Source organism: Triticum dicoccoides, chromosome 2A (genome assembly GCF_002162155.2).
Source record: "Triticum dicoccoides isolate Atlit2015 ecotype Zavitan chromosome 2A, WEW_v2.0, whole genome shotgun sequence".
Classification (NCBI taxonomy): domain Eukaryota; kingdom Viridiplantae; phylum Streptophyta; class Magnoliopsida; order Poales; family Poaceae; genus Triticum; species Triticum dicoccoides.
The window spans coordinates 591,765,271-591,785,751 of NC_041382.1; the positions used below are offsets into that span (position 1 = coordinate 591,765,271).

Genomic DNA, 20,481 nt, shown 5'->3' on the forward strand with positions numbered 1-20,481 from the left:
CCTCATCGCCCCCAGCGCTGGCCATCCTTCCTTCCACCATCCAGATCCCCCGTTTCCTCGTTGTCTCAAGTCGCCGCTACCACCTCCCTCCGGTGGAGCTCGTCGTCATTCCCCACGCCCTCCTCCTCTCGCCCCTCCCCTTCCCACTCCCCACAGCGACGGCCGACGGCCTCACCGCGGCGCAAAATCCGCCACCACCATGAAGCCAGCGAGGATGTTCCCGTACGGCCGCTGGTGTCCCCGCCGATGCCACGGGCCCTCGCCGCCGAGGCACCCGTCTCCGTGCGGCGGCTGCGCGTGGTGCGGTGCATGGCCAAGGAGCGACGGGTGCGAATGGTGGCGAAGCAGATCCAACGGGAGCTGGCAGACATGCTGACCCGCGACCCCGTCATGCAGCGCGCCGTCCTCCCCGAGGCCGCCCTCGGCGCCGACCGCTACCTCTCCTCCCCCACCACCATTGCCAACGTCGAGCTCTCCAACGACCTCCAGGTCATGCCCGGACTCTCCCTCGAAACGATGCGGCTGCGCTGCAATCTGGGATGCTAAGTTCCTTGTCTCTGCTCCGGTTTGTGTCTGCAGGTGTGCAAGGTGTATGTGTCCGTGTTCGGGGAAGAAGGTGGCCATGGCCGGGCTCAAGGACAAGACCAAGTACCTCCAGGTCACACCCGAGCTCTCCAACGACCTCCAGGTCACGTCTGCTTACTTCCCATTTTGTTGATAGACCATTATGCTAGTTTCTGGCTTGTTTAATTGGTTAATTGTTCATGCTTGAAGTTAATTAGCTGGAGTAGTTGGTTAGTTACACACTGGTTGGTGCATGCTAGCTCAAGTGTATACATGCATGGATGTATGTGTTTTGTAGTTGAAGGAGTTCATTTTGTGTAGCCGGAGGCGTACAAGTTCAAGATCGGCGACCGGGTTTTTCGGAGGCCCGGAGACCCACCCCTGGACCAAGTTATCGAGATGCTACAGAAGCACAAGGATAAGTCTCAAGATGAAATCTAGCTAGCTGGCTACAGTATGCCTTATGCTCTCGTTGATTTATTTCTTTTGCGCTCTTTTGCAGTTCTATATTGATGAGTGAGCGATCTGGTAGCAGCTAGCTAACTGCCTCTAGATTGTAACCCTGTTATGGGATGTGTGGTTGCGCATGCATTCTGCATTGTCAAATGTGTTCTATGTTGTCACACATCATATGCAATGTTGTTCATAATTTTTATATTTGTTGTCATGCGATGCGGTCACTGAGTTGCTCAAATTTGCTGGCCAAGTACTATGTAGTGCTGTTCTATGCTAGGCTACCAGGCTAGGTAACTTCTGTATCAAAATCATGGATTCTAATCTTTACTATTATCTGCCATGGATCAACAATGATGCATCATAGGTAGTAGTAGTAGTAGAGTCAGACTTGGTGCTGCATTGCCCAGTTATTAGCTCCTCGATCTGTTCCTCACGGCATGGGGTTAGCACTTTACCTCAACTTGTGTGCATTTTCTCTCACGCACTAGACTTGCTCATCCATAACACAATGGCAGTGCGTGAGTGAGTCCTGTAGGTATGTATGTTTTTGGGCTGGTTGTAGATGGCTTTGTATGTTATGGTAGTGTGCTTGCTCTCCCTACTCTGCTTTCGCTTGTAGAAAAGAAGAGCAGAGCAGGGTAAGTAAAACACACTAGCAACTCTCTAATTAGAACACCAGATGCTGTGCAACTCCCTACTAGTAGATACCAACCACATGTATCTACAGATTTACTACTAAATCCAATTACAGTACTACCCGATGTTGTGTCATTCCTTCCATTCTATGATTGATAAAGGAAGTACTTTATTAGTAACGAGACATGCTAATCTGGTGCTGAAATTTATAAGCAACTAAATTGTGCAGAATTAAGTTTCACATTCAAATCGATGGTATGTCATGTGTGCACCATGGACAGAAATTTCAGAGCCAACAGAAAGAAATTCTACTCTTTACTGCAGAATAGTATACAACATTACTTTGTCAGTTGCCTGCTAATTGTGTGCAAACTGCTTATCAATAGCTTATCAAGCACTACCTGACTGGCTCGCATCGCTCTGCTGTCGTAGTTGTGCCGTCAGTGCTCTTTCCTCTCTATCTGTCTACGACAGCAGGATTCATGCACCAAACCAAGAACCTGAATCTTTTGTTAGGCTGCTAGTAAACTAGGTTGTACTCCTTCCAATTGCAAGTTGGATATAACCTGCAATTAAGTGCACAGACATACATGGATTCTGGTTCAATTCGTATGTATGTCTGTATGTGCATGCTTACGACTTTGACTAAAACTAGTTAATTCATTGTTCTACCTTGAAGGTGACCAGTCCCTAGCTGCGTGCTTTGGTCAGTCCTCCTAATTTCAGTTCCTATGATTTTTAATCTCCGCTTTCTATTTTCCCCAGCTACCAAGACTCTGAGTTTGTGGTGATGGCAGCTGACACGAAGCCGATCGAAATCTTCCCCCACCCCCTGTTGCTCCCTAATGATAACAAGGTAGAAATTATGTCCGTATGCTGCATCATATATAGTACTGCTAATTAGTTTGTATGCCATTGCTTGCGTGATATGGTTAGACCGACGACTGTCAAGCTCATAATTCTATATATGTGTCAAAGGTTAACAGAATATATGATATGACTTGTGTGTTGACCTCTAGTATCTTGCTTATCTGTAGTGTGCTTGTTGTACGCTTGCCTTTCTTTGGCCTGCTATTCTTATTTATCAAATGAAAGGACATTCTGTTTGGCAGTGGGCGGTTTTGCTCAAAAATAAGTAAATAAATTGTATGTGCATGCTGAAATGTTAGATGTCTGTTGGTTGCTGTATATGGGCAAGATGAATTGAATCTTGATGTGTACTTGTCAATTCTAGCTTATATTGGTGTCTTGCGATCCTAAAAATTATTGAATCCTGCTGTGTACTTGTCAATCCTGCTGTGTGTTCATATTGCGTCTCTGTTTTCTTGTATGAATGAGTTATCTCATTTTAACTAGCTGGAGAACAAAAAGCATGGTACTAGCTCAATTTTTGTTATCATTCTAAATAAGTTTCCTTTTCTTGAATGGTCTGTTCTGATTCTTCACCTTTTCTGATTCTTCCCTGCTGATTCATGTAACAGGGCGATCGAGGAAGGCATGTTGTCTGTTTTCTTGAAGGTCGTTTTGTTTGTTCCCAGCCCTAACTACAGTTGTCCAACTAGTTCGGCATGTTGTTCATATCACTATTGTAGTCCAACGAGTTTGGCATGTTGTGAGTTTGTGATTGCTTGTAAAGCTTGTAAAGTATTGTATTACACTTGTAGTCATTACTGTGATTGCCACTGTATTACACTTGTAAGGATCTGGTTGCTCTTATTTCAAGTATTATGTGTGCTTTTTGTCCGCCCATTTAAATACTGGTTCGAATATGAAGAATATGAGCCTGATAGATGGGACCCACTTACCAGAACATGACAAATGGGACCCAGTTACCAGAACCTGACAACCGGGACCCATCTGACTAGTGGACCCTTCTTTTGGAAAAAAAGAAAAACTAAATTCGTTTAGACAAAAAGGCCACAACCCAACAATAAAAAGAGTTGCAATGTTGGGCTTGGCCCATGAAGCCGATAAAAAATTGATAGAAAAAATATATAAAAAGGCTGAATTGTTGGGCTAGGCACATGTAGAAAACCGAATTGGATCGGGCTGAATCTTGTGCCACATCAGCTTGCCACGCTGGATGCCTACGTGGCCTGGGGAGGTTGCTAGTGACCAAAACGCCACAGTAGACGTATTTTTGTCATAAACATCTTCGACCATTCCAGAAGAAAGATCGCTATAGTCAGTTTATGACCGCCAGCTTTTGACCTTCTGTTTTTGGTCACAAAAAGGTCGCAAATGAAAAACCATGACCTTTCAGTGACCAATAGTGGTGGTGACAAGTTGACATATTTCTTGTAGTGAATGGCCTTAGGATTGGTTTTATATGGAGGACGTTCCCCTCCCGGATCCTATTCAGATGGGCCTTCCTGAGTTCAACAACGCCCCTTTGAAGAAACGCCATAGCTGGCACCCTCGGAGCCCCCAGGAGGAAGATAACAGAGAGGTCCTTTACCTGGTGAGCCGGATAAAGACACTGGCCAAATCAGAACTAATAATAATCGAGGTTATGTCAATATGTATAATGCGGGGTTGCAGCCACTTCAATATCAGGGTCAACCCATGTGGCACTTTAATGGAGAAGACGATGCCACCCGCTGCAGCCGTAAAGGTCCAGACTCCGCCACCGCTCTGGCGAAAATACTGTCCGATTTTATATAAGGGAGAGGAAGAGGAGTTCATCCGTATTAAGCCACGGGATGGATTCTCCATGTACAACCCCCCAAACTGGGTGAGCTGCCGCTTTTTACTCCAAATCTTCTCGCTTTCTTTGTCATAAATATTTACCTTGCTATTTCATAGCAGGAACTGCGAAAGCTGTGAGGGAGATTCATAGCCTGTCTCCACAGCCAGAGGACCCTGATCGGGCCCTCGATCCCGGACTCGAAGAAGATCCGGACATATTCGTGGAGCTCATCGACATGATGTTTTATCAGTTAAGCTGCGACGGTGCCTTGGTGGCCATCACCGCCGATTATCCTGGACTGCTCCCTGCATCACATGTAAGTAAAACCGGAGTCCCATCTTCCGAGAAGGATCCCCTTTTTCGCACTTCACCCACCACACACGTATGGTGTTTTGCAGGGAAGGCCCTCGGGACGCCATGCCGAACTCGCAGTGACAAGGGGCACCGAAACCGGGTAGGCTTAAAAGGAAGGAGGTCAGGACTGAGATGTCGTTGCAGAGGTATGAAAAAGAACCCTCTTCTATGGTTATTGTCTTTAAAATATAATAACGTCCGTGGTTAAAACCAGGAAAAACGCTCGCCAGACCGTATCCGGAGAGCCTACCGGCCATGCCTCCACCAGCCGGGCTCCAGAGACGGACTCCGAGGCATATGCTAACGTGGGGACAACGCCGGATATTCCTCCTACCGAGGATGCGGTTAGGCTGTTCGCCACAAATTCTGAAGTGGAGAGTGCCATGAAACACAGGCGTCGCGTACATCCGAGCTGCTCAAAATGGTCTTGCTAGAGCCATGGACCAGTATATAAAGGATATACGGGTAAGAAACTCTGATAATTATATATGTACCAGTAGCCCCTGAGACTTGAAACAGTTGGCACGACTGATTTAAGGATCATTATTTGCATAGGTTCTTACTGAGAAGAATACCCAGTTGTCTCAAGAGATGGAGGAGTGCAAAACCCAGCTACGGGTCACAGTTGCCAAAATAGAGGAGTCCCAGAAGGCCCCATCTGGTAACACTTGTTCCTATCGAAAAGAACGAGATGTACCAGTTAATATTTTGCTTGCATGCTAATCTAATCAATAGATTCTTCAGATGATCCCGGAGTGAATCCGGAGGAGCAACATACTCAACGACAGCTGAAGGCTGGCGAGCGCGTGCTTACACAAGTAAGGCGGGAGAAAAACGATCTCCAAGATGCCAATACCCGGCTGGATGTTGAACTGAAAGATGTTCGGGCCCAGCTAGCTGACTCCGTAAAGGAGAATAAAAGGCTTCGACGCGGCATTTTCGGTAAGTGCTTGAGAGAACTTCTATAGAGCTCGGCGAAGAAACCAACTAACAGAGCTATATCTGTAGGTATGCTGACAGGCCGTCCCGGAGAGGAGATGCCCGGGTCTGCGGGAGATCTTCTCCCAGAGCTCTCACAACTGCACGAACATGTTCGGCAGGTGATGCAGGACCTTGTCCAGGCCTTGTGGCCATCTGCCTCCCTGCCAGGAGGCATGGGGGAGCTTGTAGAGATACTCAAGGTAGCGCGGCGGCGCTTCCGATTATGGAAGATATCTTCCTGTCGACAAGGTGCGAGGGAAGCCTGAGCCATGGTGAATACTCGACATACCAAGGCTGACCCAAACCATATGGCCAAGGTCGGACCTGTCGGGCCTGACGGGAAAGAGATCCCCATCAGCTTGGTGTATGACCAGGTGAAATTAGCCGCAAAGTATTCCCAACAGGATTGTAGGCTAGACAGCCTGTTGGATGGTATAGAAGAAGAATTTAGTCAGTCAAAGTGACTATGTACTTCGAGTGACATATATTGTCCCTAACCGGATTGTAAATCATTTGTCATGGCGGACCTTTTCACTTCGACCTCCGGACCCAACAGTCCGGAGTGTATCCGAATACCCGCTCAGTTATGTAAAAATCGGGGTACGTGTGGAAACCAGGCGTAGGTGTCATAAGTGCTTGAACAGACAAGTGCCCAACTAGTTATGTTATATTACATGGATAGTAAGAAACATCTTCCATGGAGAATATTTCCGTTAAGGGTTCCTTTCCCTGGGTACGCATGCATTAATGTGCAAGTCCGAACTATGACAAGAGACGCAGGATATAAACATCTGGGAGTATGTATTCTAATAAGTAAAAAAGTCATCCTTTGTTTGCCGACCGAATATTCCCTTAAGAACGCTAGCTTTCGGCTTCACCCAGTCTAAGGTACACGTCCGGCTGACCCGATAGTAACAATCGCAGAGGTGCTCCCCTTATGCCCTAGCCGAATTAACGGGAACGTAGGGCATAAACACAAGAGCCAGGCAACCCAGCTTGTCCAAAACTTAAGTCATATCGATGCATATAATGGCAAATAAAAGGTGCATGTGTAAAAATAACACATATGCGGCAGGCATAGAGCCCGAATCATAATTCTATTAAGCTTCTGTATAAGAAGCCCCCAGGTATAATGAGTGCGCTTAGAGCGTACAAATTGTGCAGTCAAGACACATTTTAAACTTTGAAGGCCGCGAAGAAAAGGAAGAAGGACAGAAAAATGTAGATAATGAATATAAAAATAATATTGACGGAGGTAAGGAGACGAACACAGAGTTCGGCGCTAGGCGTAGAACCATCGGAGTCTTGCCGCGTTCCATGGGTTTGACTCGAGTCGATTGTCCGATGCATCCCGCAGACGGTACGCTCCACCGGTCAGAATTTTGTCAATAACAAAGGGACCTTCCCATTTGGGTTTGAGCTTGTCCTTTTTCTTCTCTGGTAGGCGTAGAACGAGTTCGCCAACATTATAAGTTTTTTCCCGTACTTCTCTGCTTTGATATCGTCGATCCTGTTGTTGATAGAATGCGGATCGGGCTTTTGCCACATCACACTCCTCCTCCAGGGCATCCAAAATGTCCTGCCGATCTACCTCAGCTTCTTTTTCTTCGTACATGCGCACTCGAGGTGAGTCATGAATGATGTCGCAGGGCAGTACCGCCTCTGCACCGTACACCATAAAAAAGGTGTGTATCCGGTAGTGCGATTTGGCGTGGTCCGCAGCCCCCATAGTACGGAGTCGAATTCCTCGACCCAGTGCGTATCTGATTCCTTCAAGGACCGCACTAGTCTGGGTTTAATGCCGCTCATTATAAGACCATTTGCTCGTTCGACTTGACCGTTAGTTTGAGGGTGGTAGACGGATGCATAATCGAGCTTAATGCCCATTTTGCCGCACCAAGTTTTTACCTCATCGACTATAAAGTTTGAGCCGTTATCGGTGATGATACTGTGGGGGACACTGTAGTGGTGTACAACCCCGGATATGAAATCTATCACTGGTCTGGATTCGGCCGTTTTAACTGGTTTGGCCTCTATCCATTTGGTGAATTTATCCACCATGACCAATAGGTACTTTTTCTTATGGCTTCCTCCTTTAAGAGGTCCGACCATATCAAGCCCCCAGACCGCAAAGGGCCAAGTAATGGGGATTGTTTGGAGAGCGGTAGGTCGCATATGGCTTTGGTTTGCAAAGAGCTGGCAACCGACGCAATGTTGAATGAGGTCCCATGCGTCTACTCGAGCTGTCAGCCAGGAGAAACCTGTATGGAAGGCCTTACTTACAAGGGCCCGAGCTGCGGCGTGATGGCCGCCGAGTCCAGCATGAATTTCTGCCAAAAGTTGTCGTCCTTCCTCCTCGGAGATGCACCTTTGCAGTACTCTGGTAGTGCTTTTCTAATAAATCTCTCTCTCGCGGACCTTGTAGGCTTTAGACCGCCGCACAATGCAACGTGCCTCGTTTTGGTCCTTAGGGAGTTCTTGCCTATTTAGGTAAGCCAAGAAGGGTTCTGTCCACGGGGCGATGACAGCCATAATCACGTGGGCCAAAGGTGTTATCTCGGTGGCGGAGCCTCCGATTACGTCAAAGTGTTCGGGGTCTAGAGTTGTGGCCGGATCCGGACTATTGTTGCCGGTCTCCCCTTCCCACACCATGGATGGCTTAAACAACCTTTCCAAGAAGATATTAGGTGGGACAGGGTCGCGCTTAGCACCGATTCGGGCGAGGATATCCGCCGCTTGATTGTTTTCTCAAACCACATGGTGGAATTCGAGCCCCTCGAATCGAGCTGACATTTTGAGGACGACATTGCGATAAGCCACCATTTTTGGGTCCTTGGCATCAAAATCTCCATTTATTTGAGATACTGCGAGGTTCAAGTCCCCACGCACCTATAGGCGTTGAATACCCATGGAGACTACCATCCAGAGACCATGCAACATGGCCTCATATTTGGCTACGTTGTTGGAGTCTGTGTATAATATTTGGAGTACATATTGGACAGTATCTTCGGTTGGGGATGTCAGGATGACGCCTGCTCCAGACCCGCCAGCATTTTAGAGCCATCGAAGTGCATGATCCAATTGGAGTACGCGCCGTATTCTTTAGGGAGTTTGGCTTCTATCCATTCGACGATGAAATCGGCCAGTACTTGAGCCATTTAATGCCTTCTTGCCTGCCTTCAGTTCATGCCTTCAGGCCGGCCTGCTCTTGCCTATGAATGAGATGCCTACTGACTTAATGGCTCGCCATGGTTTGTATGATATGTCGAACGGGAGGAGCTCAATAGCCCATTTGGCAATCCGTCCCATGGCATCGCGGTTGTTTATAATGTCGTTGAGTGGAACTTCGGAGGCCACCGTAATTAAAAACTATTGCAAGTAGTGTCGTAGTTTTCGGGATGCCATGAAGACCGCGTATGCTATCTTTTGATAATGTGGGTACCGGGATTTGCATGGAGTGAGGACAATAGATACGTAGTATACCGGCTTTTGAAGCGGGAACTTATGTCCGTCCGTTTCTCGTTCGATGACGAGCACTGCGCTTACATCTTGGTGTGTTGCCGCTATATATAACAACATTGGTTTGCCGATATTTGGCCCGGCCAAGATTGGGTTGCTGGCCAAGGCAGCTTTTATTTCTTCCAATCCGGACGTAGCCGCGTCCGTCCACTCGAAGTGTTCGGTTTGCCGAAGAAGGCAATAAAGAGGTAATGCCTTTTCTCCCAGTCAGGAGATAATGCGGCTTAAGGCAGCCACGCATCCAGATAGTTTCTGGATTTGCTTGAGGTTTGTTGGGATAGCCAACTGTGGTAGAGTTTGGATTTTAGCCGGATTCGCTTCAATTCCTTTGTTGGAAACGATGAAGCCCAAGAGCTTTCCGGCGGGTACGCCGAAAACGCATTTTTCCGGATTGAGCTTAATGTCATATGTTCGGAGATTGTCGAACGTGAGCCTCAAGTCATCTATCAAAGATTCGACGTGTCTGGTTTTAATTACCACATCGTCTACATATGCCTCCACTATTTTGCCGATTTGTGCTTCCAGGCATGTCTGAATCATGCGTTGATAGGTCGCACCGGCGTTTTTGAGCCCGAAAGGCATAGTATTGAAACAAAAGGGGCCGTACGGAGTAATGAATGCCGTTGCGGCTTGATCGGGCTCCGCCATCTTGATTTGATGGTATCCGGAGTATGCGTCGAGGAAACACAACGAGTCGTGTCCCGCGGTAGCATCGATTATTTTATCGATGCGGGGGAGGGGGAAGGGATCCTTGGGGCAAGGCTTGTTAAGGTCCTTAAAATCGACACATAAGCGCCAGGATTTGTCCTTCTTTGGTACCATCACCAGGTTTGCTAGCCAGTCCGCATGTTTTATTTCTCTAATGAATTCGGCCTCGAGTAACTTGGCTAGTTCTTCTCCCATGGCTTGTCGCTTGGGTTTGGAGAAACGCCGAAGAGTTTGCTTGACCAGCTTGTATCCCTTTAGAATGTTTAGGCTATGCTCGGCCAGCCTGCGTGGGATGCCTGGCATATCTGAAGGATGCCGGGCGAAGATGTCCCAATTCTCGCGTAAGAACTCCCGCAGTGTGGCGTCTATTGTGGGGTTCAGCTGCCCCTCGATGGAGGCTGTTTTTGTAGGGTCCGTTGGGTGGACCTGGAATTTGACTATTTCGTCCGCTGGTTTAAAAGAGGTGGACTTGGGTCTTTTGTTTAGTACCACGTCGTCCATGTCCACTGTAGAGCGCAGCGCAGTTAGTTCTTCAGCCGCGAGGGCTTCGAATAACGCTTTGAGGGCCAGTGCGGCGGTTTTATTTTCGGCGCGGAGTGCTATGTCCGGATACTAGCTAGAGTGATGATTCCATTGGGTCCAGGCATCTTGAGCTTCATGTACCCGTAATGGGGTATAGCTTGGAAGATCGTGAATGTATCTCGCCCTAGAAGGGCATGGTATCCGCTACTAAACGGGGCCACTTGGAATGTGATTTCTTCGGACCTGTAATTCTCCGGCGTGTCGAATACCACATCTTGTGTGATTTTCCCGCACATCGTGCCTCCCTACTAGGGATGATTCCTCTGAAGGTCGTGCTGCTTTGCTCAATGCGGCTCCTGTCTATTTCCATTTTTCTAAGAATCTCCTCATAGATGAGGTTTAATCCGCTGCCACCGTCCATGAGTACTTTAGTAAGCCGGAAGTTGTCCACAATTGGACTAAGGACCAAAGCGGCTGGGGCTGTGCGGAATTGAGGTTCGTCACTGGCATTGAAGGTTATGGCCGTGTCGTTCCATGGATTTATCGTGGCGACGTGGCAGACTTCTACGAGGGTGCAAAAGTCTCAAAGACTGTCAGTACTGTATTGTTATTTTCCGCGGGAGGGTGCTCTGCGGTATTGCTGACGAGGAGATCCTCACTGCTCCTGGCCACCTGCCGGAGTATCCAACATGCTCTAAGGCTGTGTGTTGGCATGGTATCCGATGTACTGTGAATTTTGCATGGCCCATTGAGCCATCCCTCCAATACGGTTTCGTGCCCTGTAGTGGGTTTTGGCTTCTTAGTAATTGGATTGGGTGACTTATGAGAGTACACCCTTTTAGTTCGAACAGAGGGTTTAGTTAGAGCCGGAGGATCCCAGAATTGTGTTTGGGTTTTCCAAGTGCTTTCCATCGCATAGTACTTCCGTACTATGGACGCCAAGTCAGCGAAGTGTGTTATATCACGACGACTTATGGCTTTGAGGATTCCCTTGTTCGTGCAATTTTTGCAAAAGAATGAAATTGCGTCTTCCTCGCGACAGTCCTTCGCCTTGCTTATTGCAAGGAGAAATCTAGCCTAATAGTGATGTACTATCTCTTGGGGCTCTTGTCTAATATGGGAAAGATCACTTATGTGAGGGTGGGTGGGTAGATTTAAGTCCAAACCCTGGCCCGGTCTGAGACCCAAAGGAGTTTCTGAGCTTGGTAGTTCGGGCTCTGGGATGTCGCCCGACGGTACTAGCCCGCCGCTCGATTCCTGGTTCGAAGCTTGGGCCATGTCCTCCCGTAGACGGGTATCCGGCTCGGAGAGCTCGGGAATCCGGACATAGTTTGTCCTCAAAATAGAGGAACAATTGCTGCATCGCTCCTCCACCACCGCTATCTGATGGGTAATCGGCGGAGAGTTAATCTCCCTTTGGTCGGTGAGGGAGTCTTGGATTAGGGGTATCCGGACAGCCGGATCATATCCTTTGGCCGGACTGTTGGACTATGAAGATACAAGATTGAAGACTTCGTCCCGTGTCCGGATGGGACTCTACTTGGCGTGGAAGGCACGCTAGGAAATACGGATATGTATAACTCATCCTTTGTAACCGATCTTGTGTAACCCTAGCCCCCTTCGGTGTCTATATAAACCGGAGGGTTTGAGTCTGTAGGACAACATACAATCATACCATAGGCTAGCTTCTAGGGTTTAGCCTCTCCGATCTCGTGGTAGATCAACTCTTGTACTACTCATATTATCAAGAATAAATCAAGCAGGACGTAGGGTTTTACCTCCATCAAGAGGGCCCGAACCTGGGTAAAACATCATGTCCCCTGCCTCCTGTTACCATCCGCCTTAGACGCACAGTTCGGGACCCCCTACCCGAGATCCGCCAGTTTTGACACCGACATTGGTGCTTTCATTGAGAGTTCCTCTGTGTCATCATCATTAGGCTTGATGGCTCCTTTGATCATCGATAGCGATGCAGTCCAGGGTGAGACTTTTCTCCCCGAACAGATCTTTGTATTCGGTGGCTTCGCACTGCGGGCCAACTCGCTTGGCCATCTGGAGCAGGCTGAGAGTTACGTCCCTGGCCACCAGGCCAGGTTTGGAAGCTTAAACTGCACGGCCGATATCCGTGGAGACTTGATCTTCGACGGATTCGAGCCCCTGCCGAGTGCGCCACAAGGTCACAATGAGCATGATTTAGCTCTACCATCAGACAGTGTTGAGGAGATCGCACCGGCAACCGCTCCGACCCTCAATTTGGAACCAATTGCGCCATCCATGGATGGGTGGATAGACCTCGCCACGGAGGTCGTATCCTCAGCGGCGATCGAGCTGAGTATCGACCTTACCCTTCACGAGAGCCGTGATGCCAAACTGCCAGATTCTTCCCCGGCCACGGACTCCGAACCGCCTGCTCCCATGCCTATAGAATCCGACTGGGTGCCGATCATGGAGTTTACCTCTGCGGATATCTTTCAGCAGTCGCCCTTTGGCGATATACTGAACTCATTAAGGTCTCTCTCCTTGTTAGGAGAATCCTGGCCGAACTATGTCCGGCAGGATTGGGATGCGGATGACGAAGAAATTCGCCGCCCACCCACCACCCACTTTGTAGCCACCGTCAACGATTTGACCGACATGCTAGACTTTGACTCCGAAGACATTGACGGCATGGATGACGATGCAGGAGGTGAACAAGAACCACTGGCCACAGGGCACTGGACAGCCACCTCATCATATGATATATATATGGTGGACACAGCCAAAGAAGGCAATGGTGACGGGACAATGGAGGATGACCCCTCCAAGAAGCAACCCAAGCGCCGACGTCAGCGGCGCCGCTCTAAGTCTCGCCAAGGCAAAAGCAGTGATACCGGCACAGGAGATAATAGCACTGCGGACAGTGCCGAAGATAACAACAATCCCCTCCAGCAAGATTTAGAGCAGGAGGATGGAGAAGCCAGCCCTCCCGAGAGAGCGGCAGATGGAGAGGCGGAGGATGATAATTACACGCCTCCCTCCGAAGACGAGGCAAGCCTCGATGATGATGAATTCGTCGTGCCTGAGGATCCCGTCGAACAAGAGCGCTTCAAGCGCCGGCTCATATCCACAGCAAATAGCCTTAAGAAAAAGCAACAGCAGCTTCAAGCTGATCAAGATTTGCTAGCTGACAGATGGACTGAAGTCCTTGCGGCCGAGGAATATAAACTCGAACGCCCCTCCAAGAGTTACCCAAAGTGCAGGCTGCTACCCCGACTGGAGGAGTAAGCACCAAAACCTACATCTCTAGCGTATGACGCGGCTGATCGGCCACCTCGTGGCCGCGACAGAGAGGCATTTCAGCCAAAAGCTCAGCCCGCACCCTGACGCCATTCAAATAAAAATGTCAAGGCATGGGGAAATACGCCAGACCTGCGAGACGTATTGGAGGACAAAGCAAAACACGCAAGATCGATCTACGGATCACGAGGGCGTGCCACTATGCAAGACGATAACCGTCACACCGGATACAATAAAAGTAAATCTGGCCGGGCTCAACACAGCGGACAAGACTCATTTGAGTTGCGTCGCGACATAGCCCAGTACAGAGGCGCCACACACCCCCTATGCTTCACAGACAAAGTAATGGATCACCAAATCCCAGAGGGTTTCAAACCCGTAAATATTGATTCATACGACGACACAACATATCATGCGGTATGGATCGAGGACTTCCTCCTGCACATCCACATGGCACGTGGTGACGATCTACACGCCATCAAATACCTCCTACTTAAACTCAAAGGACCAGCTCGGCATTGGCTCAACAGCCTGCCAGCAGAATCCATTGGCTGTTGGGAAGATCTCGAAGCCGCATTCCTCGACAACTTCCAGGGCACTTATGTGCGACCACCAGATGCCGATGACTTGAGCCACATAATTCAGCAGCCAGAGGAATCGGCCAGGCAATTCTGGACATGGTTCCTAACAAAGAAAAATCAAATCATCGACTGTCCGGATGCAGAGGCCCTAGCAGCTTTTAAGCACAACATCCGCGACGAGTGGCTCGCCCGGCACCTTGCCCAGGAAAAGCCGAAATCTATGGCAGGCCTCACGACACTCAAGAACCGCTTTTGCATGGGAGAAGACAGCTGGCTGGCTCGCAGCAATAATATATCAAAGAACCATGGTACTTTGGATACCAAGGATGGCAATGGCAGGTCACGTCACAACAAACATAAGCGCCGCATCAACAGTGACAATACCGAGGATACGACAGTCAATGATTCAAAGGCTCTAAACCCGGTCAGCGGAAAAAGGCATTCAAAAGAAGCACTCCGGGCCCGTCCAGTTTGGACCGAATACTCGATCGCTCGTGTCAAATACACGGCACCCCTGACAAGCCATCCAACCACACCAACAGGGATTGTTGGGTGTTCAAGAAGGCCGACAAGTTAAATGCCGAAAACAAAGATAAGGGGTTACATAGAGATGACGAGGAGGAGCCCCGACCGCCGAACACCAAAGGACAGAAGAGGTTCCCTCCACAAGTGCGGACGGTGAACATGATATACGCAACCCACATCCCCAAGAGGGAGTGGAAGCGTGCGTTAAGGGACGTATATGCGTTGGAGCCAGTCGCCCCAAAGTTCAACCCATGGTCCTCCTGTATGATCACCTTCGGTCGCAGGGACCATCCCACTAGTATCCGTCATGGCGGATTCGCCGCACTGGTCCTAGACCCAATCATCGACGGATTTCACCTCACTCGAGTCCTTATGGACGGTGGCAGCAGCCTGAACCTGCTTTATCAGGACACAGTGCGCAAAATGGGCATAGACCCCTCAAGGATCAAACCCACAAAAACGACCTTCAAAGGCGTCATACCAGGTGTAGAGGCCGATTGCACAGGCTCAGTCACACTGGAAGTGGTCTTCGGATCCCCGGATAACTTCCGAAGCGAGGAGTTAATCTTCGATATAGTCCCGTTCCGCAGTGGCTATCATGCACTGCTCGGGCGAACCGCATTTGCGAGATTCAATGCAGTACCGCATTATGCATACCTCAAGCTCAAGATGCTAGGACCTCAGGGGGTCATCACAATCAATGGAAACACAGAGCGCTCGCTCCGCATGGAGGAGCACACTGCGGCCCTCGCAGTAGAAGCGCAAAGCAGCCTCTTAAGGCAATCCACCATTTCGGCGATTAAGGACCCGGACACCTTCAAGCGCACCCGGAGTAATCGGCAACAAGACCGCCTGGCACGTTCCGAGCTCGCATAGCAATACGGCCCCCACCCTAGTCCCTGCCAAACGGCGAAATCCGTGCCACGCATACATAATTACGCATTGAAAATACCATGGGCATAGGTGGGGAGTGGGGCACGACTACGGCACGCCCCAAGACGCGGCTCAACTGCACTAGGGGCTTCCCGCTTTATTATTTTTTCTCTCTTTCAGGACTTTAATCTCTGGAAACCCTATTCGGCAGTGATTGCCGGACACATGATGCAACAACCAAGGAGGCAGAAAGCTACGTCGCACCATGGAACTCCCAGGTGGCTTCTGATAACGAGTGAAATACCTGCTTTAAATACCATTCCTCAGCTTGCCCTTGGAGGGGACATGTCAAATAGTCCTACTTTTCGCTTACCGCACTACTTGTATCATTCTGCTTTGACGCACCTTATTGAATAAACAATGCATAGAACTAGACTATTATCGCATTCTCTATTCTTCTTTATATATATATGTTCATCCATGACATTCATCACCCGTACACTCTGGTACGGCCAATACGCCAGGGGCTTAAGCATACCCCATAATACGGCGTGAGAAGTCCGGACACTTTCGACAGTGCGGCACCCCGAACTTATAGCATTATATGCAGCAGCTCCGAATCATGTCTTGGGTCAATAGTTGGGTTTGTCCGGCTCCCAAGTTTTGGTACCTTACGATCCACTATATCGGCTAAGGTAGCACTGGGAGAACTACTGCGATTGTGCCCCGGTTCAGCTGGGCTAAGCACCTCAGTAGAGAAAGCTAAAACTGACTGTCATGATAAGGCGTGAGCTGGTCGCTGTCCGAGAGGTCTCGAGTCCCTAAAGACTTATGCCGCTTAGAGCGAGGAGTCGTCTTTGTCTGGCTTAAGGCGTGCATAGCGCCTCGAATTCAGCCTTCCAAATACTAGGGGCTTCGCCAAAATTTAAAATTGTAGAATGCTATGGCTAAGTGAGAGTGATAAAGCATTATAGTCCGATTGCCTTGTTAAATGTGCTGAGCACCTCCCTCGAAGGACCCAACAATGGGAAAAAGAGTGCTCGGGTTTATCCCGAACACCCCAGCACTCATGGCATGGGGGCAGAAGCCGACGACTGGCCATCTCTCAAATTTGATAAACAGCTGCATAGAAGGTAATATTTTAAATTCAAACAAGCGTTGCATAGCGCATATGAACAAGTTTTCATAATACAGGATCACACGAGCAAGTTCATTCAAAAATTAGATCCTTCGCACACTCGTCCGCCACAAGATGGGCACCCTTCAGGACACCCTCATAATACAACTCAGGGTGGCGATGCTCCTTGCCCTGTGGCGGCCCCTCCTTCACCAGCTTCTCGGCGTCCATCTTGGCCCAGTGCACCTTTGCACGGGAGAAAGCCCGGCGGGCACCTTCGATACAGATGGACCGCTTGATGACTTCCAGCCATGGGCAGGCATCCACAAGCCGCCTCACCAGGCCGAAGTAGCTGTTCGGAAGGGAGTCGCCAGGCCACATCCGGACTATAAAGCCCTTCATGTCATGTTCGGCCGCCTTGTGCAGCTCGACTAGTTGCTTCAGCTGGTCGCTCATAGGCATCGGGTGTTCGGTCCCCGTATACTGAGACTAGAACAACTTCTCCGTCGAGCTTCCCTCCTCGGCCTGGTAATATTTCGCGGCATCCGACACGCTGCGGGGCAAATCTGCGAATTCTCCTGGAGAGCTCCAGACTCGGGTAAGTAACAAGTAATTTACTTTCACATGCTTGCTTTGCATATTGAATGCCTTACCCGCCGCTATCTTCCTCATCGCCTCAATCTCCTGGAGGGCCTTTTGGGCTTTAGCCATGGCATTCTTTGTGCTCTGGAGGGCCGCATCAAGCTCGACTCTCGCGTCTTCGAGTGAAGCTCCAAAGCCTCGTGGTTCTTCACGAGAGCCTGGAGCTCTTGCTGCACCTCGCCCACCCGTGCCTCTTGCTTTTCCCGCTCGGTGCGCTCCTTGGCCGCTTTGTTTTCGGCCTCGGACAACGCTTGCTTCAGGGTCGCCACTTCGGTCGTGGCCCCTGGCACATTCATGATGATCCTGTCATTTCGCAACCACATTTTCTTTTATATATAGACAAGGTATTACTTACCTTTGTTCTCCTAGAGCTGCCTCTTGGCAAGGCCGAGCTCTTTCTCGGACCCCTCGAGGTCCTGCTTCAATGCGGTGACCTCCGCAGTCAGTGCGGCAGAGGTCAGCAGTGAAGCCTGCATACGCATATAGACATACTTATATTTAGACTCCTGCAGATATTATTTGATCCTCTATTCGGCTTTTCTTTGTGAACACCAAACAAAGCATCAGGGGCTACTGTCTATGCGGTAATATTTGTCCTATATTTTAAATACCTACCTCAAAGCCTGTTAGAAGGCTGGCACATGCTTCAGTCAGTCCGCTCTTGGCAGATTGAACCTTCTTGATCACCGCACTCATAATAGTGCGGTGCTCTTCGTCGATGGAAGCACCGCGAAGTGCTCCCAGCAGGTTGTCCGGTGCCTCTGGATGGACAGAGGTCACCGGCACAGGCGGCTTGCCCCTTTTTGAGGGGGGCCGCCTGCCCGAGTCCGGAACCACTGGAGGTTCCGGCGCGGTGTTCGGCTGAGGGCCGAACTTGGAGCCCCCGGAAGCCTTGCTCCCTTTGCTCCTAGAGTCCGGAAGGTCGCCTTGAGGCGCCTCCGGGACTATCTCCTCCCGGCTCAGTGCCCATTTAGACAATACCTCGGCATTGTCCGTAGGGCGAGGAGAGAAGGCGGATGGAAGCAGATCGCTATCCATATCCGACGAGTCCAAGGAACCGTCCGACGAGGATACGTCGATGCGGGCACGGGGCGGACTGCATAATCATATTCGACGTTAGGAGAAGCAGTGCAATAAAATTATGCTATGAGTTACTCTGGTAGCCGAATACTTACGACTTCGCCAGGGGCTTGGCCCTGAGTAGCCACTCGTCTTCATCGTCGGCGGCGGTGGTGGAGCAGTCCGGATGGAGAGTCCTTCCCTTCTTGGACCCTTCGGCCTCCCCGGTTGGGGCGGCCTTCCTTTTCTTGTCTCCCCCGGCTGGAGGGGGAGCATCTTCATCTTCCTCCTCGTTTTCATGGGAGGAGTGTGTGGCGGAGTTATCGGACGATGAGTCCGATACCACCTAGCGCCGGGAACTCCTTCAGGTTCCCTTGGCCTTCTTCTTGGTCTTCTCCGGCACCTCATAAGGAGCCGGAGTCTGCATCTCCGTCAGGAGAGCGTCCGCAGGGTCTTCGGGCAGAGGAGCCAGACAATTGATCTGTTCCAATGTCTCCACCCAGTCCTGTCAAAGGCATGGGAGCTCATACCCCACACATGTTTAAGCTATGGGAAATAAATACCCTACCAGATGTACAGAACTTACCGGATTCGCACGACACTTCGCGCTTAGCCCGCGGTCCTCGGTAAGAGAAGGAGGGACCTCGGCGCCCTTAAACAGCACCCTCCAGACGTCCTTATGCGTCGTGTCCAAGAGATTGTGTAGAGTATGGTGCTGGGCCGGGTCGAACTCCCATAAGTTGAAATCCCGTTGTTAACACGGTAGGATCCTGCGGAAGAGCATGACCTGGACTATGTTGACAAGCTTAAGTTTCTTGCTTATCATATTCCGAATACACTTCTGGAGTCCATCTAGCTCCACCGATGAACCCCAGGACAGGCCCTTCTCCTTCCAGGAAGTGATCCGTGTGGGGATTCCGGATCAAAACTCCGGGGCCGCCACCCATTTGGTCTCGCGCGGCTCGGTGATGTAGAACCACCCCGATTGCCAACCCTTCACGGTCTCCAAGAAGGAGCCCTCGAGCCATATAACGTTGGGCATTTTGCCCACCATGGCTCCGCCGCATTCCGCTTGTTGGCTGCCTACTACCTTCGGCTTGATATTGAAGGTCTTCAGCCACATGCCGAAGTGAGGCCGGATGCGGAGGAAAGCCTCGCACACGACGATAAACACCGAGATGTTGAGGATGAAATTTGGGGCCAGATCATGAAAGTCCAGCCCATAATAGAACATAAGGCCGCGGACGAATGGATGGAGGGGAAACCCCAGTCCGCAGACGAAGTGGGGGACGAAAACCACCCTTTCGTGAGGTTCTGGGGTAGGGACGATCTGCCCCGCGGCTGGCAGCCGGTGCGCGATATCCGCGGCTAACTATCCGGCCCCGTGCAGCTTTTTGATGTCTCTCGCCATGACGGAGGAGACTGAGGGAGTCCTGGATTAGGGGGTCTCCAGACGGCCGGACTATATCCTTTGGCCGGACTATTAGACTATGAAGATACAAGATTGAAGACTTCGTCCCATGTCCGGATGGGACTCTACTTGGCGTGGAAGGCAAGCTAGGCAGTACGGATATGGTTATCTCCTCCTTTGTAACCGACCTTGTGTAACCCTAAACCCTTCCGGTGTCTATATAAACCGGAGGGTTTTAGTCCGTAGGAGAACATACAATCATACCAGAGTCTAGCTTCTAGGGTTTAGCCTCTCCGATCTCGTGGTAGATCAACTCTTGTAATACCCATATCATCAAGAATAAATCAAGCAGGACGTAGGGTTTTACCTCCATCAAGAGGGCCCGAACCTGGGTAAAACATTGTGTCCCCTGCCTCCTGTTACCATCCGCCTTAGACGCACAGTTCGGGACCCCCTACCCGAGATCCTCCGATTTTGACACCGACAGAGACCATCCATTTGCCTCCCGCTCCGGACATGTTTGGAGAGGGTTGAGGAGAGGGATGTGGACTTGGGCGCTGGAGCTCGA

At 50.0% G+C, this 20,481-nt stretch overlaps 1 pseudogene; it reads left to right on the forward strand.

Moving 5' to 3' along the window:
- Positions 1–1,084, forward strand: part of LOC119357985 — a 6,204-nt pseudogene extending 5,120 nt beyond the window's left edge.
- Positions 1,085–20,481: the final 19,397 nt, after the last annotated feature.